Below are 26,990 nucleotides of genomic sequence, written 5' to 3'. Positions count from 1 at the left end.
ACTGAGCACACACAGCAAAAATGATCCCATTAGCTTTTAACCACTTCCCCTGGCTTTGGCTTATTAGTTGGTTTTTATGGAAGTCTTATTCTTTCTACAATGATTACCCACCGTTCTCAAGTGTCTGGGAGGCACCATTACCTCCATCTCCATCTTTTTTTCTCCCAGCCCCCATTTAATACAGTCTTCAATGAGTCTCACACACTCAAAATTCTGTCTTTGCCTTAGGAGTTTGTACCTCACCTCCTTGACAAGTTTCACTCGGCAAACTCCTAATCATTCTTCAAAACAGAACTCTAGAGAGTTTCTTCATCTTTCTAATATCCTATCCTGCAGTATCTCTGGGTGTGTCTGTATGGTGACATTCATTGCGCCATTTTATATTGTTTAACTTCCCTCTAATAGAATCTGGGCCCCATGTGAGTAAAAACTATTTTGTTTGGTTTTATAGCTTCACTGTAGTGCGTGGCAGGGCATGTGGGAAGTTCTTGATAAATATTTGTTAAACAAATGAATCAATACCTGCATTACTCATCAGGCAAGGATCCAAATGGCTTGAGAAGTCACTTTTACAGGACAAATATTTGCCACCACCGGGCTAGAATAGGTTTAGAGCAGCGTTGTGGGAGGAGGAGTTTCGCGTCGCCAGGGACGACTCTGCAGATGTGTGCTGTGGAATCCCCAAATATACATGGTGCTGAAAGACTCCCCAGCCTCAAAGGACAGAGTTTCTAGAGGCTGAAGTGCTCAGCAGTGTAAAAAAGCATTCTACAGACAAGCCCCAAAGAGGAATCCCTAAATTATATGGGCAGTGGCTGCACTGGAGGAAGTGATTAATCTCCCAAGAGGAGTGTTTTGAAAGTGATTGCATTGGCTCTGATGATTAAATTGTGATGTCATTGTCTGAAAAAAATGAGAAATAGATACATGTTTTAGCACATCACTGGGCACTAAAATTACACACAGGTCAGGGAGTGTCCAATGTGGACAGGGCTTAGAGTAACGAAAAGCTGAATTTCATGATAGACAGGAATCAACATGAGAGATAGGAGGGAGGGACCAATGATTTTTGCCCTGGGTCTCTTCCTTCCTGGCTCATCCTCTAGGGTCTGACTTCCTTAATGTGTTTCCAGAACCTGGCCAAACAATACCACCCACTAGTTGAGGATGAAGGCCTTAAAACAGGAGCCTGGGAAGGGAGTTTCATATTCAAATCATAGCAATGTCCAGGTGAGGTGCTGTGGCCAGCAAAGGGAAACTTCCAGAGGAAAAAAAAAACAGCTGTGACCCCTCTCCCAACTCTCAGCAGCCAGAAAAGGGAGTACCACATGGTGACGAGGAGTCTGGAAGAACACCTCTACACATGTGTGGGTGTGGTAGACATGCTCTCTTCCTCTCACCTACATGTGCCTGCATCCTTTGGAAGACTTTGTTCCTCTCCAGGGAGCTATCTTTAGCCTCATCAATGTTGGGGAGCCCTCTTCCCAGATGCTGTAACCACATCATGCCATCCTACCTAAAGAGAGACAGGCTTTATTTACCTTTGTTTTCCTATTGCACCTAGTGTGGTGGTTAGTACATAGGGGTTCATAGCAAATGTACACTGATCATCCAAAGATGCTTCAACCAAAAATGATCCGTTTGTTTTCTGTATTGTCTGCCAAGCACTGTTAGATTATCAGACTGTAGCTTTGCAATATCCTTTATGAGAATGAAGATAACCTTTTCTGTGTCCCTTTGTGTGCTACTAGCAAAAGGTTCCCACAGTAAAGTAACTGTAGTGACTCAAGGAGGTTTTGGGCTGCCCAGTATCCAACTTCCCAGATCAGTATTGAGCCTGTGAATTTAGCAGTAGAGTGATGTGTTTGACGTGCTTATGAATAAGCGCATCTGCCATGCTGTGGCCTGCATCCAGGCTGCAATTCTGAGCTGCCTTCTGGACTGTGTTTTTGAGAAACCCCTTGTAGGAAAGCCTGCCAATTGCTTACAGTAAAGCAGGGTAGCAAGATGCCATGGAAGTTGTTTTGTGGAGCCTTCTTTTGTCCTTAAAAGTGTCCCGATACTGTCTCTGCTGGCATACTGAAGGAGGGTTCAGACTAGGCTGTGGAGGGACAGAAAAGGCTACGCAGGCACTGTGGACAGACTGTGATCTGCAAGCCTTGGCTTGTGAGTGTTTGCATCCAAAGCGAAGAGTGTTGAGGTCAGAAAGGAGTTTGTCTTCTGGCCAAGGACAGCATTTTCTGTGTTCTTTTGAAAGGATATCTAGGACAGCATGTGCTGTATCACGCTTGGCCACCTGATACATCCTGGGCAGGTTGGATTCATGCCTGACCCTGTGTGTGTTAATCAAACCTGATCCCCTTGAAAGTGTTTCTAGTGAATTGAGGGGACCAGCATCTCATAAGGCCCCTGTTGCTGATGTGGTGACAGTAACCCTTTATAATCACCATCTAAGTCAGGCAGAGGGTCCCACTGTGCCACTTAATGAAATGAATCGAGTTGTAAAACAACAGTTAATTTTGTCTCTTTTCTCCACTTGAGGGTCTGTGTGAAGTCAGAGTTTTCTCTGAGCTAAGCTACTTGCTGGCCGGAGGCAACAGATATTAAGCATAGGCAACCAGGGTGCCCATTGAAGACCAGAGCCGCTCGTGAGGCTGCTCATAATTAAGTCTGGAGATGCCGGGAAGGTCACGGTTAAGGCCCTTTCTGTATAGTTGGTGCCAGGTTCTTCCTTGACTCTACATTCCAGTTTAAGCAGTGTGCAATCAGCTAGCAGCCAGACTATGCCGGTGGCACCCATGATTCTCCTTTGCCCTTGGACAGTGACAGCTTCTTGTTTCCGCAGGTGTCCCCAACCCTCTATTTGTCTGCAGTCTGAATAAACTAAGGCAGCATTTGAGATTTTTCCATTTTCTGAAAATTCCCGTTTTGGCTCTATCTGCATTTCTTGATTTATGCTCGTTAATTTCATCTGACTTGGCTAGCTTGGATTCCCTTGGACATATGATCTTTATGAATAAAACATTCAAGGGCCAAATGTTTGACTGTGACAACTCCATGTGACACCGCTGAAGGCTGACATAAAGCACAGAGCTGGGCAGGTGCCTCTCGGCCTGATGATCTGGAAACAGCTGAGGTGTAGTGGGAGAAAGCGTCAGATCTAGGCTGGCTTCAAGACTTAGTGTTTTCTCCCATTAGTTAGATCCTTGACCAAGCATATGGCTTTCCCTCCATTTCTTTGTAAGATGACATACTGTATACTGTTTGCACTCATAATTTTGCTGTAGCTATCTGATAGAGGATTATGCAGCCCTGTCCCATAGTGCCAGGCATGGCTGTGTGAGTTTTGGCATCCCTCACTGTTGTGGAAAGATTGTATCCCTGCCCTATTAACGCCAGGCTTGGCTTTGAGATTTGCTTTGGCTGGCAAAAATGAGTACAGGGAATTGTGCCACCATTGTTGAGACTCCTCAGAAGTCACTATGTGACCGTGCGGTCCCTCTTTCTCTTTAGTGTTGGGTCTTACAGTGAAGGAGAATTTTCAGAAAGGCTGCAGCTAAGCCATTAGTGTTCCTAAGATGTAAACCTTTGACGAAGGAAACCGTGAAAGGTTGAGGTTGTCTGTTATTGCAGCAGCACTTAGCTTAAACTGACCCCTAAAGCTGGCAACTATACGGGCTATGTGATGGGCTTTGTGAGAAGCGAACTTAAAAATGCATTGTGTATCTACAACATGTCAGACACTGTGTCCTGTACAGAGCACACCCTTGTATAAGTCAGGGAGCCTTGTCCTCCAAAGAGCTAATGTGGAAGAGACAGAAATTTCTTTCAAAAGAAAAAAAAAAAAATGATGTCAATAAGATTCAATTTCTTCAAGAAAAGGCTGAAAGAACAATTAGAAGAACAACAATGGGTTGTGGCTCCTGGGTGCTGGGCGGTTGGATGTGGCCCCCTGGCTGTCTGAGTGACTCCCTTTTCACACCTAAGCCTTACAGATCAGAATGTATTATTCAGGCCTGGAGATGCAGCCCAGCCCAGTCAGGGGAGGCTTGCCCGTGATGCACAGAGCCTGTGCTTGGTCTCCAGCACCACATAACCTGGGAGTGGTGGTGCTCACCTATCACCCCAGCGCCACGGAGGCAGAGGCCAGAGGATCAGAGGAGTTTGAGGCCAGCCTGGTCTACCCGAGACCTGTCTCAGAGCAAAAATCATTTTCGAGCCTTGGACTCACGTCTTATTGCTGTTTTGGTTGTCTGCAAACATGCAAGTAGCGAAACAGTAAGTAACCTAAGAACAGGAGTGTGTGCTGTGTGGTGTAACGCCACCTGATGTGCCCCTGATGCCCGGCTGACCTAAACTTTGAGGATGGGGTTACCTGATAACATGTGGAGATTCACCCTTGCTCTAACCCAGGGTAGCTCAGTCAGAAAAGAGCCCCACTCACAGACCACCTTAGAGACAGCCAGGGGAGGAGGCAGGGCATCTTGGGGACCTGGAAAGGCTCCAGACTGCATCTCTCCCCAATCCCTGCCCTCTATCCCTCACCAAGAATCATGCAGGATCCTGTTTTGAAGTTGAATTTGCTGGCACCCTCTGGCACCTTCTCCTTCAGTCTCCTCTGGTTCTGGCTTGCTCCTGGGCTGAGCTGGCCCTTCTCCACACGATTGTTATGGTTCATTTTATGTGTCAACTTTACGGAACCAGGGCTGCCCAAACTGACAGTCAAATGCTATTCCGGGTGTGTCTGCAGGATGTATTGTGTGAGTGCTATAGTTTAGGACGGGAATATTAAAGGTTTGGTCTCTAGCTTCTTGGAGGTAGTATTGGACTCTTAGAAGGTGAGACCTAGGAAGAAGAAACATTACTGGGGGATGTCCTTGGTAGGGGATATGGGCACGGAGGCCCTTCTAGTCTCTTTCTTTGCTTTTCAGTTGCCATGAGTTGAACAGATGTCCTTTGCCATGTGCCTCTGCCATGATATACTCTGCTACCACAGGCCCAAAGCAACAACAGGGCCAACTGACTATAGTCTAACCCCACAACACAGAATAAACCTCTGCTCTTTTAAGTTGACGTTCTCAGAGTGTCTTAGTAATGGAAAGCCAGCATACTGAGTAAAGCAGTAGAGGGAGAGGAAGAGGGAGGGAGAGAAAGAGGGGGGGGGAGAGAGAGAGAGGGAGAGAGAGAGAGGGAGTGAGAGAGAAAGAGAGAGACGGAGAGAGAGCGGGCATGTATCCACTGGGATATTATCCCGATCAATTGAAACCCTAAATAGAACCAAAAGGCTGTCCTTTTTCCTACTAGAACCTGACAGCCCTTTAAATTACAGATGCTGCTCTAGAATCAGTTCTCTTGGGCTTCCAGTATCCAGCCTGTGACTCTTAGGACTTGTGGGCTCTATAACTGCATGAGCAAGTTCCTTATACACACATACACACACACACACACACTCACACACACACACACACACACACACTCACACACACACACACACACACCTGCCACCTCAACACACACTCTGTCCCTTTGTTTCCTGGGAACCATCACAGAAGCAGTAGTTGTATGGCTTCAGGTTTGTGGTATTTTCCAGGTTTGAACGCCTGACCAACTGGAAAGAAACTGGGGTTTGTTCTGGTCACGTGACTCTGGCTGAATCAGGGCTGGGTGGACACCCGCTGGCCCATAGCATAGGACCGCCCCTTCAAAGCAAAGAAGGAGCTTGGAGTTGTAGAATGAGAAGCAGATGAGCAGTGTCCCTTCTTGTCTTAGGGTTTCTATTGTTTACATTTCCATAGCCTGGAAGGCAATCAGATCAGGAACTCAGGCAATCAGGGCAGGAACCTGAAGGCAGGAGCTGATGCAGAGGCAAGGAAGGGGTGTTACTTACTGGCTTGCACATAGAACTGCTTTCTCATAGAACCCATGATCACCTGCCCAGAGACAGCTCCACCCACTATGGGCTGGGTTCTCCTACATCAATTGCTAATTAAGAAAATGCTCCTCCAGAGCCTCCTGAGGACAGGAGACCCATCCCTGCAAACCAGCCCATCCAGAGTCTGCCAGCCTGGAAGAGGAGAGTCATTGGAGTATTGGACCTGCTTGCATCCACCAGAAGAGAAACTTGGTCCTGTACCCACTATTATAGGGAGAGACCCCATCTCTACACACTGGAAGAGGGGATGGGTAGATGACAGTATAAGAACACAGTCAACAACAGAAAGATCAATATGACACCACCAGAATCTAGGGACTCCACACCAGCAAGACCTGAACTTCCCCACACTGATGAAGCAGAAGAGAATGACCCTAAAAACAACTTCATGAAGATGATAGAGATCCTAAGAGGAAATGAAAAAATCCTTTAAAGAAATGGAAAAAAAATGACAAACCAAAAATTACAAGAAACAATTTGAACAGTGCAAGAGTTGAAAGCTGAAATACAGACAAACCAAAACAACAATAACAAAAAAAACAAAACAAAACAAAACAAAACAAAAAAAACAAAAACAAAAACAAAAACAAAAAACAAAATCACAGTCTGAGGGGATGCTGGGAATAGAAAAGCTGGGTAAACGATCAAGAACTACAGACGCACGCATAACCAACAGAAACAAGAGATGGAAGAAACTCTACAAACTCATGGAAATTGAACAATGCACAATGGTACCATTCCTGGGTCAAGGAAAAAATAAAGAAAGAAATTAAAGATTTCATAGAGTTCGATGAGAATGAAGACACAACACACCCAAACTAGTGGGACATTTTGAAAACAGTGCTAAGAGGAAAGTTCATAGCACTAAATGCCCACATGAAGAAAGTGGAGAATTAACAGTACAACTGAAAGTTCTAGAACAAAAAGAAGCTAAATCACTCAGGAGGAGTAGACAGCAGGAAATAATTAAATTAAGGGCCGAAATCAATAAAGTAGAAACTAGGAAAACAATACAAAGAATCAATGTAACAAAGAGTTGGTTCTTCAAGAAAAACAACAAGATAGACAAACCCTTATCCAAACTAACTAAAGGGCATAGAGAGAACATGCAGATTAACAAAATCAGAAATGAAAAGGGGGACAGAACAATGGACACCAAGGAAATCCAGAGAATCTTCAGGTCATACTTTGAAAGCCTGTACTCCACAAAATTTGAAATTTAAAGGAAATGGACAAATTTCTAGGTAAATATAATTTACCAAAATTAAATAAAAATCGGATAAGCAATTTAAATAGACCTGTAGCCCCTAATGAAATAGAAGCAGTCATTAAAAGTCTCCCAACCAATAAAAGCCCAGAGACAGATGGTTGCAGTGCAGAATAGAATTCTACGAGAAATTCAAAGAACAGCTAATACCAATACTCCTTAAAGTGTTCTACACAATAGATTCAGAAGGGTCATTGCCAAACTCTTTTTACAAGGCTAACCAATCCACACAAAGACACAATTAAGAAAGAGAACTACAGACCAATATTCCTTATGAACATTGATTTTAAAATAGTCAATAAAATACTGGCAAATCAAATCCACGAACACATTAAAACAATAATCCACCATGATCAAGTAGGCTTCATCCCAGGGATGCAGAGATGGTTCAATATATGGAAATCCATCAATTTAATCCACCGTATAAACAAACTGAAAAAGAGAAACCACATGATCATCTCACTAGATGCTGAAAAAGCCTTTGACAAAATCCAACACCCTTTATGATAAAGGTCTTGGAGAGGTCAGGGATATCAAGAACATACCTAAACATAATAAAAAAAAGCTATATACAGCACCAATAGCCAACATCAAACTAAATTGAGAGAAACTCAATGAGATTCTGTCCACTCTCTTCATTTCTCCTCAATATTTTACTTGAAGTTCTAGCTAGAGCATAAGAAACAAAAGGAGATCAAGGGGATGCAAATTGGAAAGGAAGAAGTCAAACTGTCACTATTTGCAGATGATATGATAGTTTACATAAGTGACCCAAAAAAACTCTACCAGGGAACTCCTACACCTTCAGCAAAGTGACAGGATACAAGATTAACTAAAAAAAAAAAAAAAAAAAAAAAAAAAAAAAAAAGAAAGAAAGAAAGAAAGAAATCAGTAGCCCTAGTATATACAGATGATAAAGGGGCTGAGAAAGAAATCAGAAAACCATCACCCTTTACAATAGCACAAACAACATAAAATATCTTGGGTAATACTAACCAAACAAGTGAAAGACCTATATAACAAGAACTTTGCGTCTTTAAAGAAAGAAATTAAAGAAGACACCAGAAAATGGAAAGATTTCCCATGTTCTTGGATAGGTACGATCAACATAGTGAAAATGGCAATTTTGCCAAAAGCAATCTACAGATTCAATGCAATCCCCATCAGATCCCAGCACAATTCTTCACAGACCTTGAAAGACCAATACTCAACTTTATATGGAAAAACAAAAGACCTGAGGATAGCCAAAACAACTCTGTACAATAAAGGAAATTCCAGAGGTATCACCATCCCCATCTTCAAGTTCTATTATAGAGCTATAGTCCTGAAAACAGCTTGGTGTTGGCACAAAAATAGACAGGAAGGCCAATGGAATCGAATTGAACCATGATTTTAACCCACACACCATGAACACTTGATTTTTGACAAAGTAGTTAAAATTATACAATGGCAAAAAGAAAGCATCTTCAACAAATAATACTGGCATAACTGAATACTGGCATGTAGAAGACTGCAGATAGATCCATATCTATCGCCATGCACAAAACTTAAGTCCAAATGGATCAAAGACCTCAACATAAATCCAGCCACACTGAACCTCTTAGAAAAAGTGGGAGGTTCCCTTGAATGAATTGGTACAGGAGACTGCTTCCTGAACATAACACCAGTAGCACAGACACTGAAATCAACAATTAATTAATGGGACCTCCTGAAACTGAAAAGATTCTGTAAGGCAAAGGACACAGTCAACAAGACAAAACAGCAGCCCACAGAGTGGGAAAAAATATTCACCAGCCTCACATCTGACAGAGGGCTGATTTCCAAAGTCTACAAAGAACTCAAGAAGCTAGTTACCAAAAACACCAAATAATCCAATTAAAAAGTGGGATACAGAACTAAATAGAGAATTCTCAATAGAGGAATCTAAAAAGATTGAAAGATACTTGAGAGAGTGCTCAAACTCTTTAGCCATCAGGGAAATGCAAATCAAAACAACTGAGTTATCATCTTACTCCTGTCAGAATGGCTAAAATTGAAACCACCAAGCACAGTTTATGCTGGAGAGGATGTGGAGAAAGGGGAACATTCTTCTACTGCTGGTGGGAGTTCAAACTCATACAGGCATTTTGGAAATCAGTATTTCAGTTCCTCAGGAAAATAGGAATCAGTCTACCTCAAGATCCAGTAATTCCACTCTTAGGCATATTTCCAAAGGATGCACATTCATACAACAAGGACATCTGTTCAATTATGTTCATAGCAGCATTATTTGTAATAGCCAGAACCTGGAAACAATCTAGATGCCCCTCAACCAAAGAATGGATAAAGAAAATGTGGTACATTACACAATGGAATACTACTCAGTGGAAAAAAAAAAAACCAATGGAATCTTGAAATTCTTAGGCAAATGGATGGAACTAGAGGAAACCATCCTGAGTGAGGTAACTCAGTCACAAAAAGACAAACATGGTGTGTACTCACTCATATATGGATATTAGACATAGAGCAAAGGATTACCAGCCTATAATCCATACCACCAGAAATGCTAAGAAACAATGAGGACCCTAAGAGAGACATGCATGGTCCCCCTGAGAAGGGGAAAGGGACAAGATCTCCTAAGCAAATTGGGAGCATGGGGGAAGGGAAGAAGTAGTCAGGAGGAAGAGAAGGAGAGAGGAGGACATGAGGGAGCAGGAAGAATGAGTCAGGGGAAGAATAGAGGAGAGCAAGAAAAGACATACCATAATAGAGGAAGCCATTAGAGGTATAAGAGAAATCTGGCACTAGGGAAATGTCTAGAGATCTATAAGGATGACCCCAACTAACAATCTAAGCAATAGTGGACAGGCTACCTTAAATGTCCTTCCCAAGATTGATGACTACCTTATATGCCATTCTATAGCCTTCATCCAGTAGCTGATAGAAGTAGAAGCAGACACCCACAGCTAAACACTGAGCTGAACTCCTGGAATCCAGTTGCAGAGGGGGAGGAGTGATGAGCAAAGGGACCAAGACCAGGCTGGAGAAACCCACAGAAACTGCTGACCTGAACAAGGGGGAACTCAAGGACTCCAGTCTGATAGCTGGAAACCAGCATAGGACTGACCCAGATTCCCTGAATGTGGGTGTTAATTAGGAGGACTGGGCAGTCTATGGGGCCTCTGGTAGTGAATCAGTATTTATCCCTAGTGTACGAATGGACTTTGGAAGCCCATTTCACATAGAGAGATGCTCTCTCAGCCTAGACACATGGTGGAGGGCCTAGACCCTGCTCCAAATGATATGACAGACTTTGAGGATCCCCCATGGAAGACCTCACCCTCCCTGGGGAGCAGAAAGGAGATGGGATGGGGTTGGGGGGTTGACAGGGAGAAGGGGAGGGTGAGGGAACTGAGATTGACTTGTAAAACAAGCTTGTTTCAAATTTAAATAAAAAGTCTTATCATAAAAAAGAATTTAAAATAGTATTTGGATATTATGAACAGTTTATAATGAGGGGAAGATAAATAATTGTATATGGCATGGGCATAGCGAATACACAAGCAAAGATGTTAAATGTATACCAGTCTATTATTAAAAAAAAATTATCTGTCAACTTGAAGAATGAAGTTATGCAATAAAATATTTTCACAAAAAAGAAGAGGAAAAAGAAAGAAAGAAAGAAAGAAAGAGGGGGAGGAGAAAGAAAGAGAGGGAGGGAGGAAGAGAGGGAGGGAGGAAGAAAGAGAGGGAGGAAGAGAGGGAGGGAGGAAGAGAGGGAGGGAGGGAGGGAATGCTCTACAGGCTTGTCTGTAGCCTGAGAGTTTCCCTGTCCTAGGATGACGGCCAGGTTGTGTTCAGCTGTTATAAAGCCATCCAGTATTCTCCTAGCTGTTGAAATTCACCACTTTTTTGCCCACTTAGGAAAAGGGCTTTGAACTTTTGAGACTGCTGTAGGGTCTGTATCTCATGTGCTGTTTCTTGATAGACAACCTGAATAAGATCCCCTCCAAACTTTCCATGTTTTGATTTTGAAAGGCCAGAGATGGTACCATGATGAGCTTATTTTTGCAAACATTTCAAAGCACATTTATAATAAACATGGTATTGTGTCACTATCACCCTCCCTGGGCCCAGGAGTGAGTAAAATGCAGGTTCAATGTGTGATGTTGGGCCTCCATTTTCTCTTCTGTAAAATGGGTCTATGTCCCATGTGTCCTATGGGCTAGAGACACAGGGAGGTGGTGTAGAAAAACCCTAGGCCATTTAGATGGATGTAAATATCAAGGCTCTTCACACATTCCAGGATGGCATGACACTTGTCTAACCCTTTCATTGTTAAGATAAGAGAAGGGAGACTCAGAATGATGTTATTATTGCTGTGTGGGTAATAAGGATTCTCACAGCCTTGCAGTGTGCTCTGCTCTGACCTTCTATCCTTCACAAGGAGGTTTGTTTTCTTAGCTGGGAAGGTTAGGATCTCCTTTTAAGGCTTTTCTTTGTTTCTTCTGGGGCCCCTGGCTGGACCCCTTGTCCTTATTCCCTTATAAGGAAGTGGCTGGCCAGCTCTTCTAGGGGCAGATTTACCCAGGGCAGGCATTCAAACCTCCAAGACAAACAGTTTTTAAAAAGTTATAGATCTGATTGAACATTAAGCCGTGCAACAGGAGAAATGTCCAGCAGATGGGCATGCGTCCCTGTTGCCTGGAGTTTTAGGGGTGTGTAGTTTGGCAGCACCGAGCCTGGGGTGCCCAGCAAACAGCTTTTGATCTAACGCCATACTGAGTTTTGAACTCAGGCTACAGTGCCTTTAATCACTGTTGGCTCTGATTTCCCAGGTTAATTTCCTGACATCTAAGGAGCTTTGTGTAGCATGTGTAACTTCCTGCCTTTTATGTCAGAGCCTGTGAACTGACGAATCAGGGATCCAGCCAAGATAGCTGCGGGTGGGGGCAAGGCTTGGAGACTCTGTCCTACCGCGACCGCGATCTCCCTCCCTCGGCCACACACTTCTCACCACCCACTTTCCCTCTGATAAAAGAGCGATAGAAGGCTGCTTCCAGAACACGTTAGGGTGCAGTGGAGGGAGAGAGGGGCTGTCCTGTGTGGGTGACAGAAGTTCTCAGAGACATTTTCTGGTGGTTTCGTGATTTTAGGAATGCCTGAGAGCAGTCAGTAATGGGCAGGGTCCTTTGACCTTCATCCTCCATCCCAGCTCCCCCTGCTAACCGCCTCCCAACCACCCCTGGGCCAGAGCTAAGGCCTATACTGCTTTTCACCCTCCATTTCTGCAGGCCTTCATTTATATCCCATTTCTTTGGCTGACAGCTCCATTTTATCAGTATTTGCTCAGCTGTTTACCCTTTATGTGGGCAAGAGGTTCCAGAAGCTTCCGGACAGCTGGGCTGTGCCTCTTTGCCTTAGTGGCCAAAGCAGACAGGCACCTTAAATGAATGCTTTCCATTGTGGCAGATGTTTTGACGCTCACACCTCTTTGCAGCGTGGCACCCACACCCACACCACAAGTGAAGGAGGGAGGCTGCCAACTGAGGAAGAGCTGAATTCCCTCCGGAAGTGTAGGAAGACTTAGCCCTCTGAGGAAGAAGCCTTAGGAACCCATCTTCTGTAAGCCCCCGAGTGCCTGCGTCCCTCAGAGCAATTTTGCTTCTGTTTATCCAGCCAGAGTATCCAGTGGTCAGGGCAGGTGAGCAGGTGCTCACGCGTGAACCCCATGGATGTGTTCCAGAACTGCCCCTGCCACCCTCTACAGAAGCTGGGATGGAATTACAAAGAGAAAGCCTGTTTCCTGTCTCCCTTCTTCCCCAATGTGGTGGTGTCTCCTGCCCTCTGTGGCGGTCAGGGGTGGGCCTGCAGCAGTGGTGTACACGTGGCAGTCAGGGGACAACCTCAGGAGTTGGTCCTTGATTTTTACCTTGTTTGAAATAGAGTCTTTTGATGCAGGTTAAACGGCCCGTGAGCTTCTGGGTGTCATCCTGGGTTACAAACATGGGCTGTTGTACGTGTATTTTAGGATCTGAATTCAGGTTCTCACATTCACCAAGTACTTTATCCCACTGAGCCAACTCTCCAGCTCTGGTCTTCTTCGCAATTGGCTTATTTCTTTTGCTTGTCTTGTCTAGGTTTACTGACTACTTCACAGGTTCCTAGAGTCTCTGTGCCCCCCCCCAGAAATTCTCCACCCCAGGACTTCTCAACCGAATGTTGCTATCGCTGGGCTTGGGCAACCTTGTTGGGTTCTGAGGCATCTCCAGTAGACATAGTTGGGTCCTACCCTGCCCAACATCCACTAGGCTTTTGGGCAGTCATACCTATCCAGCCCTGCTGTTCGCAGAGGATGTTTAGGGCATACATAGTGTATGGGTCTGGTTTGGGTGGAACCCAGGATTATGCCTCAGGAAATTTCTCTTGGAAAAAAAAAAAAAAACTCCACCCAGCAATTGAAAACAAACAAATTCAACAAATTCTTGCAGTTCTTAGAAGCAAAACAACTCCAGACAAAACAACCTCTTTATTTAGGAACCCTACTGGCTCTGCAGACCTGCATTCTGTCCCTTCTCCTTTGTTTCTGTCCCTCAGTCCCTTTATCTGGCCAGGGAACACACACTCCCCGCTCCAGTTGCTGGATCTCTCTTATCAGTGACCTTGTTACTTCTGCTTGGCAGGCAGCACAGATGAACTCTGGGAAGACGGGAGGGACACTAAGTGTAATGGCACCTTGGCGGGGCTGTGCAGCAGGTATAGTGGGAGGTGTCTTTGGTGACAAAAGAGTCAGGCCAGAGGACCCCCGGACTCCTGACCCTGGCTCCCCAGGGAGCTCCCTGAGGCTGCAGACTCCAGCCCTGCCCTAGGTTAGAGTAGAAACAAGGAACCCTGGGAATGAGGATGGAAGGAAGCAGCGAGAAACTGCCTTTGTCTGAGAAACGCTGATGGTGGGAGACTAGTTCCAGAACCTTCTTAAAACAGCTTATAGTCCTGAAGCAGAGGTTTCCCAAGATGGGGAGAAAGTTTTTTTTCTTAATAGCATTGAGGGCAGGTAATGCTATGATTTCTAATTTAACACCCTTTTTTATTCTTTCCCATTTTCTCTGCCGGTTTGCTGCCTCCACAGTGTGTTCACAGGAATAAAGAGAATTCGGGTGATTGCCTTAAAGGGAAAGTGCTTTCTACTCAAGAGTGATTTTATGTGTTCACACAAGCTCTGTCCTCTCTGGCTGGAATAGCCTTACTCACGGAGTTAAATAAAACATTTATTTGAAATAGTAGCAATTTCAAAGGGCTGGAGCAGTATAAAAAGCTTGTGTTGGGGAAACAGGGGAAAGCTGTTTTTAGCGTCAGTTACTCCTTGACTGGTGGAGCTTTAGTTTCTGTGTTGTTCTTTTCGTTTGTACCTTAATGAGGTTCTAGAAGCACAGTTACATTCCATTTTCTCCACGAAGCCTGTAGTACATTTGCTGGAAGTGGTGTGCTGGTGAATAATTAACAATGGCCTTTGGGGTCTGGCCCTGGGAAGGCCTAGTCTGTAGTGTAAGCCAGTCTTCACGATCAAATGTTCTTGCCATAGTTACTTGCAATAGATGATGGCAGAGTTGGGGAAGACACTCAGTAGGTCCTTATTGGTCTGCCAATTGTTCAGCCAAGGCAGACATAACCTATATTTTTTTATCACTGAATTATACTATTACCTAATAATAAAGTTCAGTGAAATAATTGTGAAGGGATGAGTTCTGGAGAGATGCTAAGTGGTTAGGAGCACAGAGCGCTCTAGCGGAGGACCCAAGCTCATTTCCTTTATCCAGGTTGGTGGGATGCTCACAACCTCCTATAGGTCCAGCTCCTGGCATTCTTTTCTGGACTCTGTGGGTACCTACCTGTGCTCACACATGTATATATGCACACACACATATACACATAATTAAAAATAAGTCTTAAATGAATTCTGAGAACTTAGTTTTAGAAATGGGATAGTGAAGGTTTATTACTTACTAATGGCTGAGTTTTGCTAAGTCGCAGAAAACCAGTGTCCCCGTCTCTGTTCAGCTGTATTAACTGACCTTATCGGGCCACACCATTGTTGGAGATGCTGACCTTGGTGTGGCTTTGGCTCATTTTGTCAAGCACAGATGGGGCATTTCTATCTGATCTGAATGTCACACAGAGATGCTAAAGTAAACAGCAGGGAAAGCCATTTCCTCTGCCCCCCACCCCCCCACACACCCCAGCACCCTCTCTGTCTTTATTTAAGTTAGAAAGTTGACATTGCCTTTGCACCTGATCCCTGGGGCTTCAGATTTTCCCAGCAACTGTTGCCAGCCAAGTCTTCATTTGCAACACAGACTGCAATTTGTCCCCAAACTTGGTTGCATGTTGGACAGTGAGATCATCTGGAGAACTGTGAAGCCAATATCAGCCTCTGGGATCTGTTGTTGGGTGTCCCAGTGCCTGAGTGTGTCCTATCTTTATCTGGGCATCTTGGCTTTCTCTCTGTGTGAGTGTGTGTGTGTGTGTGTGTGTGTGTGTGTGTGTGTGTGTGTATAGATCAAAGAACAGCTTTGGATGTCATTCCTCAGGTATCATCCACTTTTTTTTTTTTTTTTTTTTTTTAAGCAGGACCTCATCATCCTGGAACTTTCCAAGGAGGCTAGACTGGCTGCCTAGCAATCCCCTGGGATCTGACTGTCTCTGCCTCCCAAGTGCTTGGGACTACAAGGGTGAACCAGCATGCCTTCCTTCCTTCCTTCCTTCCTCCCTCCCTCTCTCCCTTCCTCCCTCCCTCCCTCCCTCCCTCCCTCCCTTCCTTCCTTTCTTCCTTTCCTTTTTATTTTTTAAATGTGGATTCTAAGAATTGAACTCAGGTCACCATGCTTGCCCAGCAAATACTATGCCAACCAAGCTGTCCTTTCAGCCTTGGATACAATCATTTATTTGTTTGCTTATTTATTTGTTTGTTTGCTTATTTATTTATTTATACAGGGCCTTAGAATATACCTTTGCCTGGCCTAGAACTCGTGCTTGCCCCTACTTTCCAAGTGCTGGGATTAAAGATACTACTGAAAGACCCACAGAGCGTGGAGCATAGAGTGTGGACCCTCACGCCCCCACTCAGGAAAGGTGCCCCCACAAATCACTCACGAGACGCGGTCTTGATGTAAAAACATAAGGTCTTTTATATTCCAAGTGCACTGGGGTCCACAGTCATCCACCACGCAGGGGTAGAGACTGAGGACCAGGAGGGCGGAAGTAAGATAGCTTTTATAGGATTACAACAAAGCCCACGCATCTTAAACCAATCTCATAGCATCCAGAGCCCGCGCGGTGCAGACCAATCAATTTAAACCATCCAAGCCCGAGTCCCATAGACCAATCAGTTTCCTATAGCCCCGGAGGGTCCGCTTTTGCGAGGCTCCTGGGTTACAGGTCCTGCTGTAAACCACAAAGAATGTGACCTTTTGCCTATTTACTGGCTGAGGGAAGGGTCTAGAATTTAAAGTTTAAACTTCTAGCTTCCTGTGGTCAGTGGGGAGTTAGGTTATAGTTTTTCATTCTTACACTACCACACGTGGACCTGGGTATCATGGCTTTTAGAAGCTCCCCAGAGGTATGTAGTGTGCAGCCTGGGCTGAGCATCACTCCTCATCCTCCTCCTGCTCCTCCTCCTATTTCTTCTATTTCTTTTGTTTTGTTTTTTTGTTTGTTTGTTTGTTTTTTGAGACAGGGTTTCTCTGTGGCTTTGGAGGCTGTCGTGGAACTAGCTCTGTAGACTGGGCTGAACTCACAGAGATCCACCTGCTTCTGCCTCCCCGGTGCTGGGGTTAAAGTGTGCACCATCAAAGCCTGGCGAGCATCACTCCTTATCTCATTAGCCCAGTCCTCTAGTGCAGCAGAGTGAGATATGGGCTGTGAACCTTGGCTTTGCCACATACAGGAGCGTTCTTAAAACTGAGATTCTCCTTGACTAACTGTAAAACCAGAACAGTAAGTTCTTTCATACGCAGCTGTGTAAAATGCCTTCGTCCTGCACATGACTTAATAAAAGCCATCGATTCCCCACTCCATCTCTCTGTGGCCACCTCGTTGATCTTGTCTGTCATTTCTCCTTGGCTTATGTTTATCAAGTATTTCTGCTAAATGGACCTCTCGCCTGCATCAGATCTATGTTCAGATACTTTGGCCGGCTTCCCAGTTCATTAAATGAAAACCAAGTCTGCTCTGCCCCTGCATACAGCCTCAAGGGTCTCACCTTCCACCAGTGAGAATGCTTCTGTCTACCACCAGGCTGGAGTTTCCGTCACAGCTGTCAGTCCATCTGAGGGGTTGGCTCTCCTGCCTGCCCACTGATATCCTTTCAGAGTGCCCTCCCTACTCCTCTCAGGCTGTAGTGAACCCACAGAACAATGCTTATCTCCTCTCACAAACCCTGGAAGTCTTTTCCCTACCCCTTCTCAAGGCTCTCTCCTTCGGCCAGGTTTTCTGTAGCTTGATGTATTCGTGTGCCCTCAATGCCTTTAGACATTACATTTCAGATTTTGGGACAGAAGCCTTTTAGATGACAGACAGGGACTTCACTGGTCTCACAGCCAAGGCTGTCCCTGGGATGTGGCCAACGAGTGGCTAATTATGCAAAGTGACAATCAGCCTTAGAGCTTGAAGCTGCTCAGATTGGGGGGCAAGGAGGGGACTAAGTAACTCTGGGGTCTCTGGGCATTCTTTCAGGTGAGACAGGACTTTCATAGAGCAACTTGTTTCCACCTCTACTTCTTAAATTTGCCAAGGTGACAACAACCACACTCAACGTCACCTCCGCTTCCGTGGGCATTCATGTGAGACTCCTTAGCCCTGAGTGTTCTCTGCAGCAGCTCTTCCATGAATTCAGGAGGTATGGAAAGTGGTGAGGGACTAAAGGTCCTTGCTGCTTGGTCTGTGGTCTTCCACTACCACTGATCCCTGAGAAGCAAACAGGGCAGGGAAAGGTCCCGAACTAGCACTGGCATTGACTGGTCTTAGAGAATAGGACCTAAGACAGCCTCAATAACAGAAGCATCTTAAGCATACAGCAACTGATTAAAAATGGTGTCTATCCCAGCATTCGGGAGGCAGAGGCAGGAGGGTCTCTGTGAGTTCAAGACCAGCCTGCTTTACAGAGCAAGTTCCAGGATAGGCTCCAAAGTCACAAAGAAATCCTGTCTCAAAACCAGCCCCCACAATGTTGTCTAAATGACACCATCTTTCTTTTATTAGGGCAATTAGTATCCCACTACTGATTGAAAACAGTTGGGAAGAGCAAGGTTTGATGTCCCAGTCTCCCGCCTTTTGCCTACTTGGGCCATTTACTCCTCAGCTTAGTTACCACCATCATCATTGACTCAATTAGCCAAGTTAGAAATCTTAGGATCACCCTTGACTACACACCTCATTCTTCAAGTCTAATTAGCCACTAAGTGTTAACGACACCATTTTCTGAACACCTCTGCCTGGTTCTCTGTTAGTATTTAGCAGCAAATGTCCCTGCAAAGGCTCATATGCCGTAGACTTGGTCTTTCGATGGCGATGCTGTTAGGATGTGGTGAAACATTGGGATGTGGGCCTACTGGGAGAGAGTAGGTTATTGAAGATGATGCCCTTGAAAAGTACATTGGGACCTTGGTTCTTGCCTCACACCTTCTTTGCTTCCTGGCTGCCATGAGGTGACTGGCTTTGCTCCACAGCATGTACTCCACTGTGATTTATTTTTATTTATTTATTTATTTTACCTTACCATTGGCTCAACCAAAAGGAGCCAATGATCACAGACTGAAGAGTTTGCAACTGTAAGCCAAGATTAAAAAAAAAAAAAAACCTTCCTTTAGGAAGGTCTTCTTGGATCATTTGTCACAAAAATAGTGTCTTCATTTACTCCAGGCTTCCATTATCTTTTATTTGGCCTTTGATACAAACTTCCAACCTTCATCTACATGGCAATTTTTGCTTGTTGCCTGATGGGTCTTTCTAAAATCTGACGGGGCTTGGCGCTCTTAGTTGCTTCTCCATTGCTCAAAGAATTTACTATTGACCCTATAATGTGCTTTCATTAGAGTACCAGACTCACATTGGCCCTATTCCCACTCCACCTGTACCTTAGACACCACAGACATCTCAGGGGATTTCATGCCTCTGTGTCTTTGTAGACATCATCATCTTCTTTTTTTCCCACATGCGCATCCTAGTTCACCTGGTTAGATGCAATCCAGAGATCATCCTCTATAAAACTTACCTAGACTCCCTCTGGCAAAATGAATTACATCTTCTTTGTGTTCCCTCAGCCATCAGCACAAACCTTATTCAGCACTTGGCTGTGTTATTTTAATTATCTGTTTTCACATCTGCCCTATTCAACAGTGCTTTAGTCATCTGGTATTCCCCAGTTGCATCATCCAGAGAGTAGAGCTCCGCCCTCGATTGTGGTAGAATAAATGGGTGCATTTCCTGTCTTGTGCTGCGCATTCCTCTCTTGTTCTAGGTAAGAGTTATGTCAACAGCTGAAATGAAGCAAGCCTAGATTAGATAACAACCTCTATGAACATCTTAAGAGTGCCATTGTCTGCCCAGCAAAACATACTCCTCGGCTCCCGGAAGGTGGGGCATACCGAAGTGAGCTCCAGAGCAGCCTCACTCTCCTGGTGTTTGGCTTGTGTTTGGAAAACCCTGCTGATTTTAACTCCAATGTTAGTCACCCATAAAGTGCTGCCAGGAATCTCTCGGGCTGGCTCAGGTCACAGAACATGTGCAGACTGTTTCCTAAGCTGGGCTTTGTTAAAACAGCAGTTCCCAGTTTGCCTCAGGTGTACAGCGTAGGTTCACTGGACATTTTAGGAAAATACGAGCAAGCATTCCAAGCCCTTTCTCTCTCCTCACAGTGTGCGAGCTTGTTTGTGCACATGGCTCCGACGCTGCTGCAGGGGACGTATTGTATTGCTGAGAGTGGCTTCCCATCTCCCGGTTCTCTGCCAAAGGAACCATCTTCTTTTAAGCCCCCTGTGGATCCGAGGGCCTGCAAAGCACCTGTCTCCAGGGCGAGCCGGAGTTGGTGGCAAGAGACTTGGTGTTCCTGATAGAGCTGGAGCCCTGAGCCCACGTTAGAGATGAGGCCAGCCTTGGCAATTGCCCAGGAGGCCATAGGTCTATCCAGATTGTAAAAACAAGGAAAGGAGTAAACAAAGGAATTTTCCCTCACAATGTATTGGTGGGGGGGTGGGGTGGGGTGGGGGGGATAGTGGTGTTGAAATTCAATTCTAAGTTTTACATTATTCTAGCCTATTGTCGGTTTTCCTCAGACCCACGGTAGGAATTCCCCTGAGTATGGACTTGGAGGTTCCTCACTTTGGTCAGACTTCAACAGGTAAGTGTCAGGTGCCAGAGAGTGACAATGAAGGACAATGACTGCCTGGAGCCACTGGATGGTTCTATCATGGGCCTCAGCTGCCGAAGAAGAAATACTGTTAAACAAAGGCAGGTGGCGATTAGCCAGATTGCCAGCCAATGGTTGCCTGTTTTCTATGAGAAAAAGCCCAGGCTGGGCTTGAACTCATAGTCCTCTCATCTCAACCTCTTCAGCCATTGCATGTGCCACCACAGACTACCAGCCTACAATCCACACCGCCAGAAACGCTAGGAAACAAGGAGGACCTTAAGAGAGACTCTCTCAGCCTAGACACATAGGGGGAGGGCCTGGGCCCTGCTCCAAATGATAAGACAGACTTTGAAGACTCCCCATGGAAAGCCTCACCCTCCCTGGAGAGCAGAAAGGAGATGGGATGGGGGTTGGGGGGCACGGGAGGAACTGGATTGACATGTAAAACAAGCTTGTTTCAAATTTAAATAAAAATTAGCAAAACAAAACAAACAAACAGAAGCAGGTGAAGAGCATAGATGATGTGGTGGGAAATACTTTCCTTTCAAAGAGGGACCTTAGGCAAGTTGCCATTCTCTGCCCAGGGGACGTGCAGGCTGGAGGTGGTGTTGACAAGGCAGAAGGTAAAGTGACATGATGGTAAAGTGACAGAGTGGTGCCCAAGAGTTTCTCCTGAGAGCTCCAGCAAGGGTGAGCAGAGTGGGTCACAACCATGCGTTTCATTTAGTGGTGAAATGCGCTGTAGGAATGGCAAGTTGTGGTGTGTACAGAGCAGGGACGGGGCAGCTGCTATGAACCCTTCAGCACAGGTTTCACTGGATCTAGCCTCTCTTGGTTGCCTCCGTGATGTGCACATCAGCTTGGAAGCTTTGTTTCTGGATTCCAAAGTAGGGACTGGCAAGGCTCTGCTGGCTGCACCCTGGGATGGAGGCGGAAGTTCACTGAGGGCATAGGCTTGGCCACGCAACCGTATCACAGAGCCAAAGCAAATGCTCACATAACAGAACACAGGGAGTCGTAAGTACCTCTGGATCCTCTCAGAATTCTCAGATAGCTCACTTGATCTTCATTGCACTCACTGAGAGTAAATGACTACTAAGCAACATTTACCAAGCCCTATGCCAGACATTAGGAACATAATAAGCCAATAAAAAGCCTGAGCCATCGATTGCCCTAACAGTTTGTGATTGATATAAGTCTCTGTTTGTTTATTTGGGACTAAACAGCTGTGGGATCAGGGACAGAAGCTTCCTCCCACTTTAGGTCATGTTAGGTGTTTTGTTAATGGGTAGAATTCTTAATGAACCTCATGCATCTAACAGTTTTGTTGCTGCACAAGCTCCTAGGGTCAGGGTCCCTGAGTTAAGTACCTTTGTGCCTCCACTGCCAACGGCTGCTCCATCTGCCTGCTGTTTGTTTTATTCATCCGCAGTATGTATATTATTAGCTGCTTGCCAATGACCAGAGAAGGGAGGATCAGATTGGTGAACTAGCTAACTTGGTAGGGTAGGAAGACAGGTGAGGTTGGTAGCTAGTTAATGTGCACTCACCTGACCCTTTTCAAATCCAGCCACTCCTGTCTGTTGCTTGTTCTGTTCACATCTTCCTCCCCTGGTCTTGTTCTCACCTAGAGCATTACCTTGAGAACTCCTGCTGTGTTGCTGTGTCAGAGGCACTGTTAACTGTTGGCATGTAGAATACAGAAACACAAAGCCTCTCTTGGCAAAGGGAGCTCTGGGTGTTGGGACCTCCCCCCGCCCCCAGCTCTTTCTCATAGTCATGGAGAACATCTCAAGTGAAAAGATTGACCCAAAAAAAGAAAAGAAAGGAAATATGTCAAAGCCATTGTTAAGGATGGAAAAATTTAGCCTAATTCCCCCTAGACTCTGCCCCCTAGCAGTGAGTAGGCAAAAGGTCATTCTTGACTGTTTAGGACTGGGCGGTTTACGGACAGCACCTGTGAGTGAATGAGAACAGGAAATGAGCCCCGCCACACTACCCAGAAGCCCTAGCGAAAGCAGACTTCCTGGGCTAAGTGGCGGGTTTGGATAGTTCAAATTGATTGGTCCACACTGGATGCTATGAGATGATTGGTTTGTGATGCGCGGGCTTTGTTGTAACCCTATAAAAGCTGTCTGAACCCTGTACCCAGGGTTCCCAGTCCTCTACCCCACGTGGAGTATGGCTGTGGACCCCAGTGCACTGGAATATAAAAGACCTCATGCTTTTGCATCAAGACCGCTTCTCGTGAGTGATTTGGGGGGGGGGGCGCCTTTCCTGAGTCAGGCGTGAGGGTCCATGCCCTCTGCTGGTCTTTCACCATATACCACCGGGCTAGGATTTCAACAATAATTGTGACTCAACCTCCAGGACCACGCTGAGAGACTGGGAGGGACTGGCTTCCTCCTTGTGCAGAGTTTGGCTGCCTTGTAGCCTTGTAGGCAGAGAGAAGTCTGGAGTTAAGTATTCAGCACAGTGGGGAGTGACCACAAGATCCAGTGCCTAGCAAGGAAAGAATACAGAGGGCTCAGCAGGGAAAATGACCGGCTGGAACAATCTCTTCAAGAGTGAATGGAGGAATTTGGAAGTGAGAGAGTCCATTTTGTTAGGAAGGACTCATACTTTCAAGTTCTTTTTATGCTGGTGGTGTAATTGAAGGTGCTGGAAGATAGAATAGGAGGGACAAACACTTTGGGGGACGTTCAATCCAGCTATTGAAAAACAAACAAACATACAAATAAACTGGCACTTAGCAGGACAAGACAGGTGGACTATGGCTTTTCAAGGTGTCCCAGATCCTGTCCTTGCCCCTCGCTCTATCCTGACAGCCATTCCTTCTACCCTCTCCCCAAAGCCTCAGATACCTCACTAGCAATGTGGTGTCATTTCAGGCCCTGCCAGAGGTAGTTCAGACCTGTACCCACAAAAGCCTGCAGATGCTGGCCAGGTTAGTAGAGTGAGCAAAGGATGCCGAGGCAACCAGCAGACGCTTGTCCCGGGGATGGAGGCAAATGATGCCCATAGGATTGGATATGGCAAGGTAGCCCTAAGAGGATGTTTTTTATTAGACACTTTTTTTTATTAGACATTTCACCGTGAGACTGGGGGAACTCAGTCAATAATGTGTTTTCCCAAGAAGTATGAGGACCTGTGTTCAAGTCCCAGAGCCTATGTTAAAAAAAATAGTGAGGTGATGTGGGTGGTGTGTGCTTCCGACCTCAGTGGTGGACAGGTGGAGCCAGGCAGACAGACCCCTAGGGTTCACGAGCCAGCCAGCCTCTCTGACTCAACAGCTGTAAGTCAGTGAGAGACCCTGTCTCAAGAAACCAATGTGGATGACATCTGAAAGACCTTCGTAGAGGTTGTCCTTTGCCATCCACACATGATCACACGTGTGCACATAATACCCTCACATTTGCACCTGCATACACATGAACTTGTGTGCAAACAACACACACACACACACACACAATCCCATTGTGCTTAAATACTTGAGAGCCAATGAATTTTAACAATAAGTATGTTTTATTTGCTTATAGTATGTATTGACCAAAGAAAATAAGGCTGTGGGCTGGATTTCCTGCAGGCCTGTCCTCTGTGTTTCTGTCCTAAGCAATGCCATACTCCTTTTCAAAGCCTGGTTCTTATTACTTCGTTCTGCTTTCTTATGGCCCAGGGAAGTAACTGGTCATAAGCAAAAGGCAGATTACTCTTTACCTTCACAACCTCCAGTACCTGGATAAAGTGAGGCTGACAGGGAAAAATCAAGGCCTGGTTGGGAACAATCAGACAGGCTGGGCATCAAACTGACACCAGGGTTCATCATACCTAAGGACAGCCTGTGTGTGGGATCTGAGCATGTCTAGCTCAGCCTCCTCTCCAGGGGACCCTGAAATTATTCATGATTGGCCTCGAGTGGGTATGGGGCTTGGGCTAGAGAAGGGGAAGTTCCTATTGAAAGACAGTAGTGACTGATCCACAAGTGTTTTTGTGGAGCTCAAGTTCAATATTAAAGTCCCATGTTGATTTGAATGGCAGCCACTAGCCACATGTAGCTATTTTAAATTGATTAAAATGAAAGAAAATGAAAAAAATTAGAAGCTCATTTGTACTAGGCACATGTCATGTGATCAGAAGTCACACTGGGCTGGTAGCTGCACTATTAGACTGTACAGATGTAGAACACTCAATCATTCTAGAAAGTTCTATTGGACAGTGCTAAGGGGCTACCAGCCTCCTGAGGAAACAGGTCTGTAAGTCAGAGCACTGAGGTTGACCCCAGCCCAGGTACTTATAGCTCTGGGGCCTTGAGATAATGCTTTAATTTGTCTGGGTCTTGTTTATTCAGGAATAAGATGCAGACAATGGCATGTGACACATGATTCCCTTAACAATTAAAAGAAGCCATACCAAAACAAAAAAACAAAACAAAACAACCCCCACCCCCCAAAAAAACACCTTTAATCCCAGCACTCAGGAGGCCCAGGCAGGCATATATATGTGAGTTCACGGCCAGCTTGGTCTACAAAGTGAGTGCCAGGACAGGCTCCAAAGCCACACAGAGAAACCCTGACTGGAAAAACAAAACAAAAAAAGAATTAAAAGAAGATACAGTCACCCCTTGGAAGATATCCTTGGGGCATTGATTCCAGAACTCCTCCCCAGGACACTAGAACCTGCAGATGCTCAGGTCCCTCTTAGAAAGTGCAGCAGTATTTATATATAACCCAAGCACATTCTCCCATGTAGTTTAAGTGGTCTCTATGTTTCTTTAATGCCCAATATGATGACAATTCTCTGCAGCTAATTTATTATTCTCTATTGTTCATTGGATGAACGAGCTCTGCTTATATATCTCTAATACAGATGCTTTCCTCCTCAAAAGTTTTCAATGTGAGCTTGATTGACAATTGTGGAAGCCTGTGGCCCAGGAGGGGCTTGAGTGTATATTGTTATTATTATAGTTATCAATACTAATAAGTCCTTCAATCTCTCAGCTAACTGCTGTCAAGCATGAAGACTTAGACCTCACAGGCTGAAGGGCCTTCGGCTTCCTCTACTCTGTACCCAGTCTGGATCTTGGATTTCGCTGACTTAACTGTTTTCTAGTATAGTGTGTAGAAAAACACACCACAGAGGATGGGAGGAGAAGCCCCAAGGAGGAACTAGGGTATGCAGGATGCACAGAAGTTGTGGAGTGAATGAACAGTCTTCACAATTGTCTGAGGCGGTCCAGGGCACGTTCAGGATTCCTCACTTGTAACAGAGGAGAAACCCAGAGGGAGAGCTGAGTCTATTTAACAGTACATATTGGTGATGCTGGGAAGCCACAGGAGTCTAGATCTAGAGCTTAACACATATAGTAGCATAATAAATGCTCAGTACATGAAGTAGAAGGTGGACAAACCAATAAGCAGATTATATTTAGGGACAAAGTAGACCCCTGAGCCTTGCACTTGGTAGGTAGTGCTGAATCATTGAGCTATACCCCCACCCTCTTTCTACTTTTTATTTTGAAATCCTTTCTCAACAAGTTATACAGGCAGGACTTGAACTTGTGATCTTCCTGTCACAGTCTCTGGACCAGCGTGGATGATAGGTGTGTACAAGCAGGCCTTGGCCCCTGCTATTGACTGGTCTTCTGGCTTTCTCATTGATGTATGTTAATGAACAAAGAGGCTTAGCAGAAAATAAGACAGATCCTAACTCACGGAGTTATAATATTCTGGTTTTTAAAAATATACTTTTAATTTATCCTTCAAGAATTCCATACCTCTATATGATATAATTTGATCATATTCACTTCTCAGGGCTTGCTCCAACTCCTCCTCTATTATTAAATCTCCTTCCCAAGTTAATGTTTCCTTTTTCAACCCAAAGTCTAGCTGCCAGTACGTGCATGGATGTAGGGCCATCTACCAGAGTGATATCCTCTTTTTAGGCATCTCCAATATTCTAAAGGTTCTATAAGTCTATTTCATCTCATTATTTTATCTCACTGCGAGGTGAGTTGTCCAAAGCCTCACTGCTTTGTACAGTTGTGTATTTGTGATTCAACCCTCAAGTCCATCTCATTGCTGTGATGCTAAACTGCCTTTCACCATTAGGGAGGCACATTCTCTGTGTAGGCTGACATTGCCCAGGCTTTAGTCCAGTGGTGTGTTATCTCTAATCTTCAGGAAGGACTCTGGCCTTGGCCCAAATATGTCTACATTTAGCTTGCCTGATTCTTTATAGTATCATTTGTACAAAAACCCTACAGCAATTCACTATCAGGTGCCTTGAATATACAGCAGCAATGAACCCTCACCCTCGCACACCCCATGTTTCTAAAGAAATGCTGGCATCTAAGAAACAGTCTTGGGATCTGAAGTGGATTGGTGTGTGTGTGTCCGTCTGTGTTTGTT

This window comes from Phodopus roborovskii, unplaced genomic scaffold (genome assembly GCF_943737965.1).
Source record: "Phodopus roborovskii unplaced genomic scaffold, PHOROB, whole genome shotgun sequence".
Lineage (NCBI taxonomy): Eukaryota > Metazoa > Chordata > Mammalia > Rodentia > Cricetidae > Phodopus > Phodopus roborovskii.
This window is presented reverse-complemented; position numbering follows the sequence as displayed.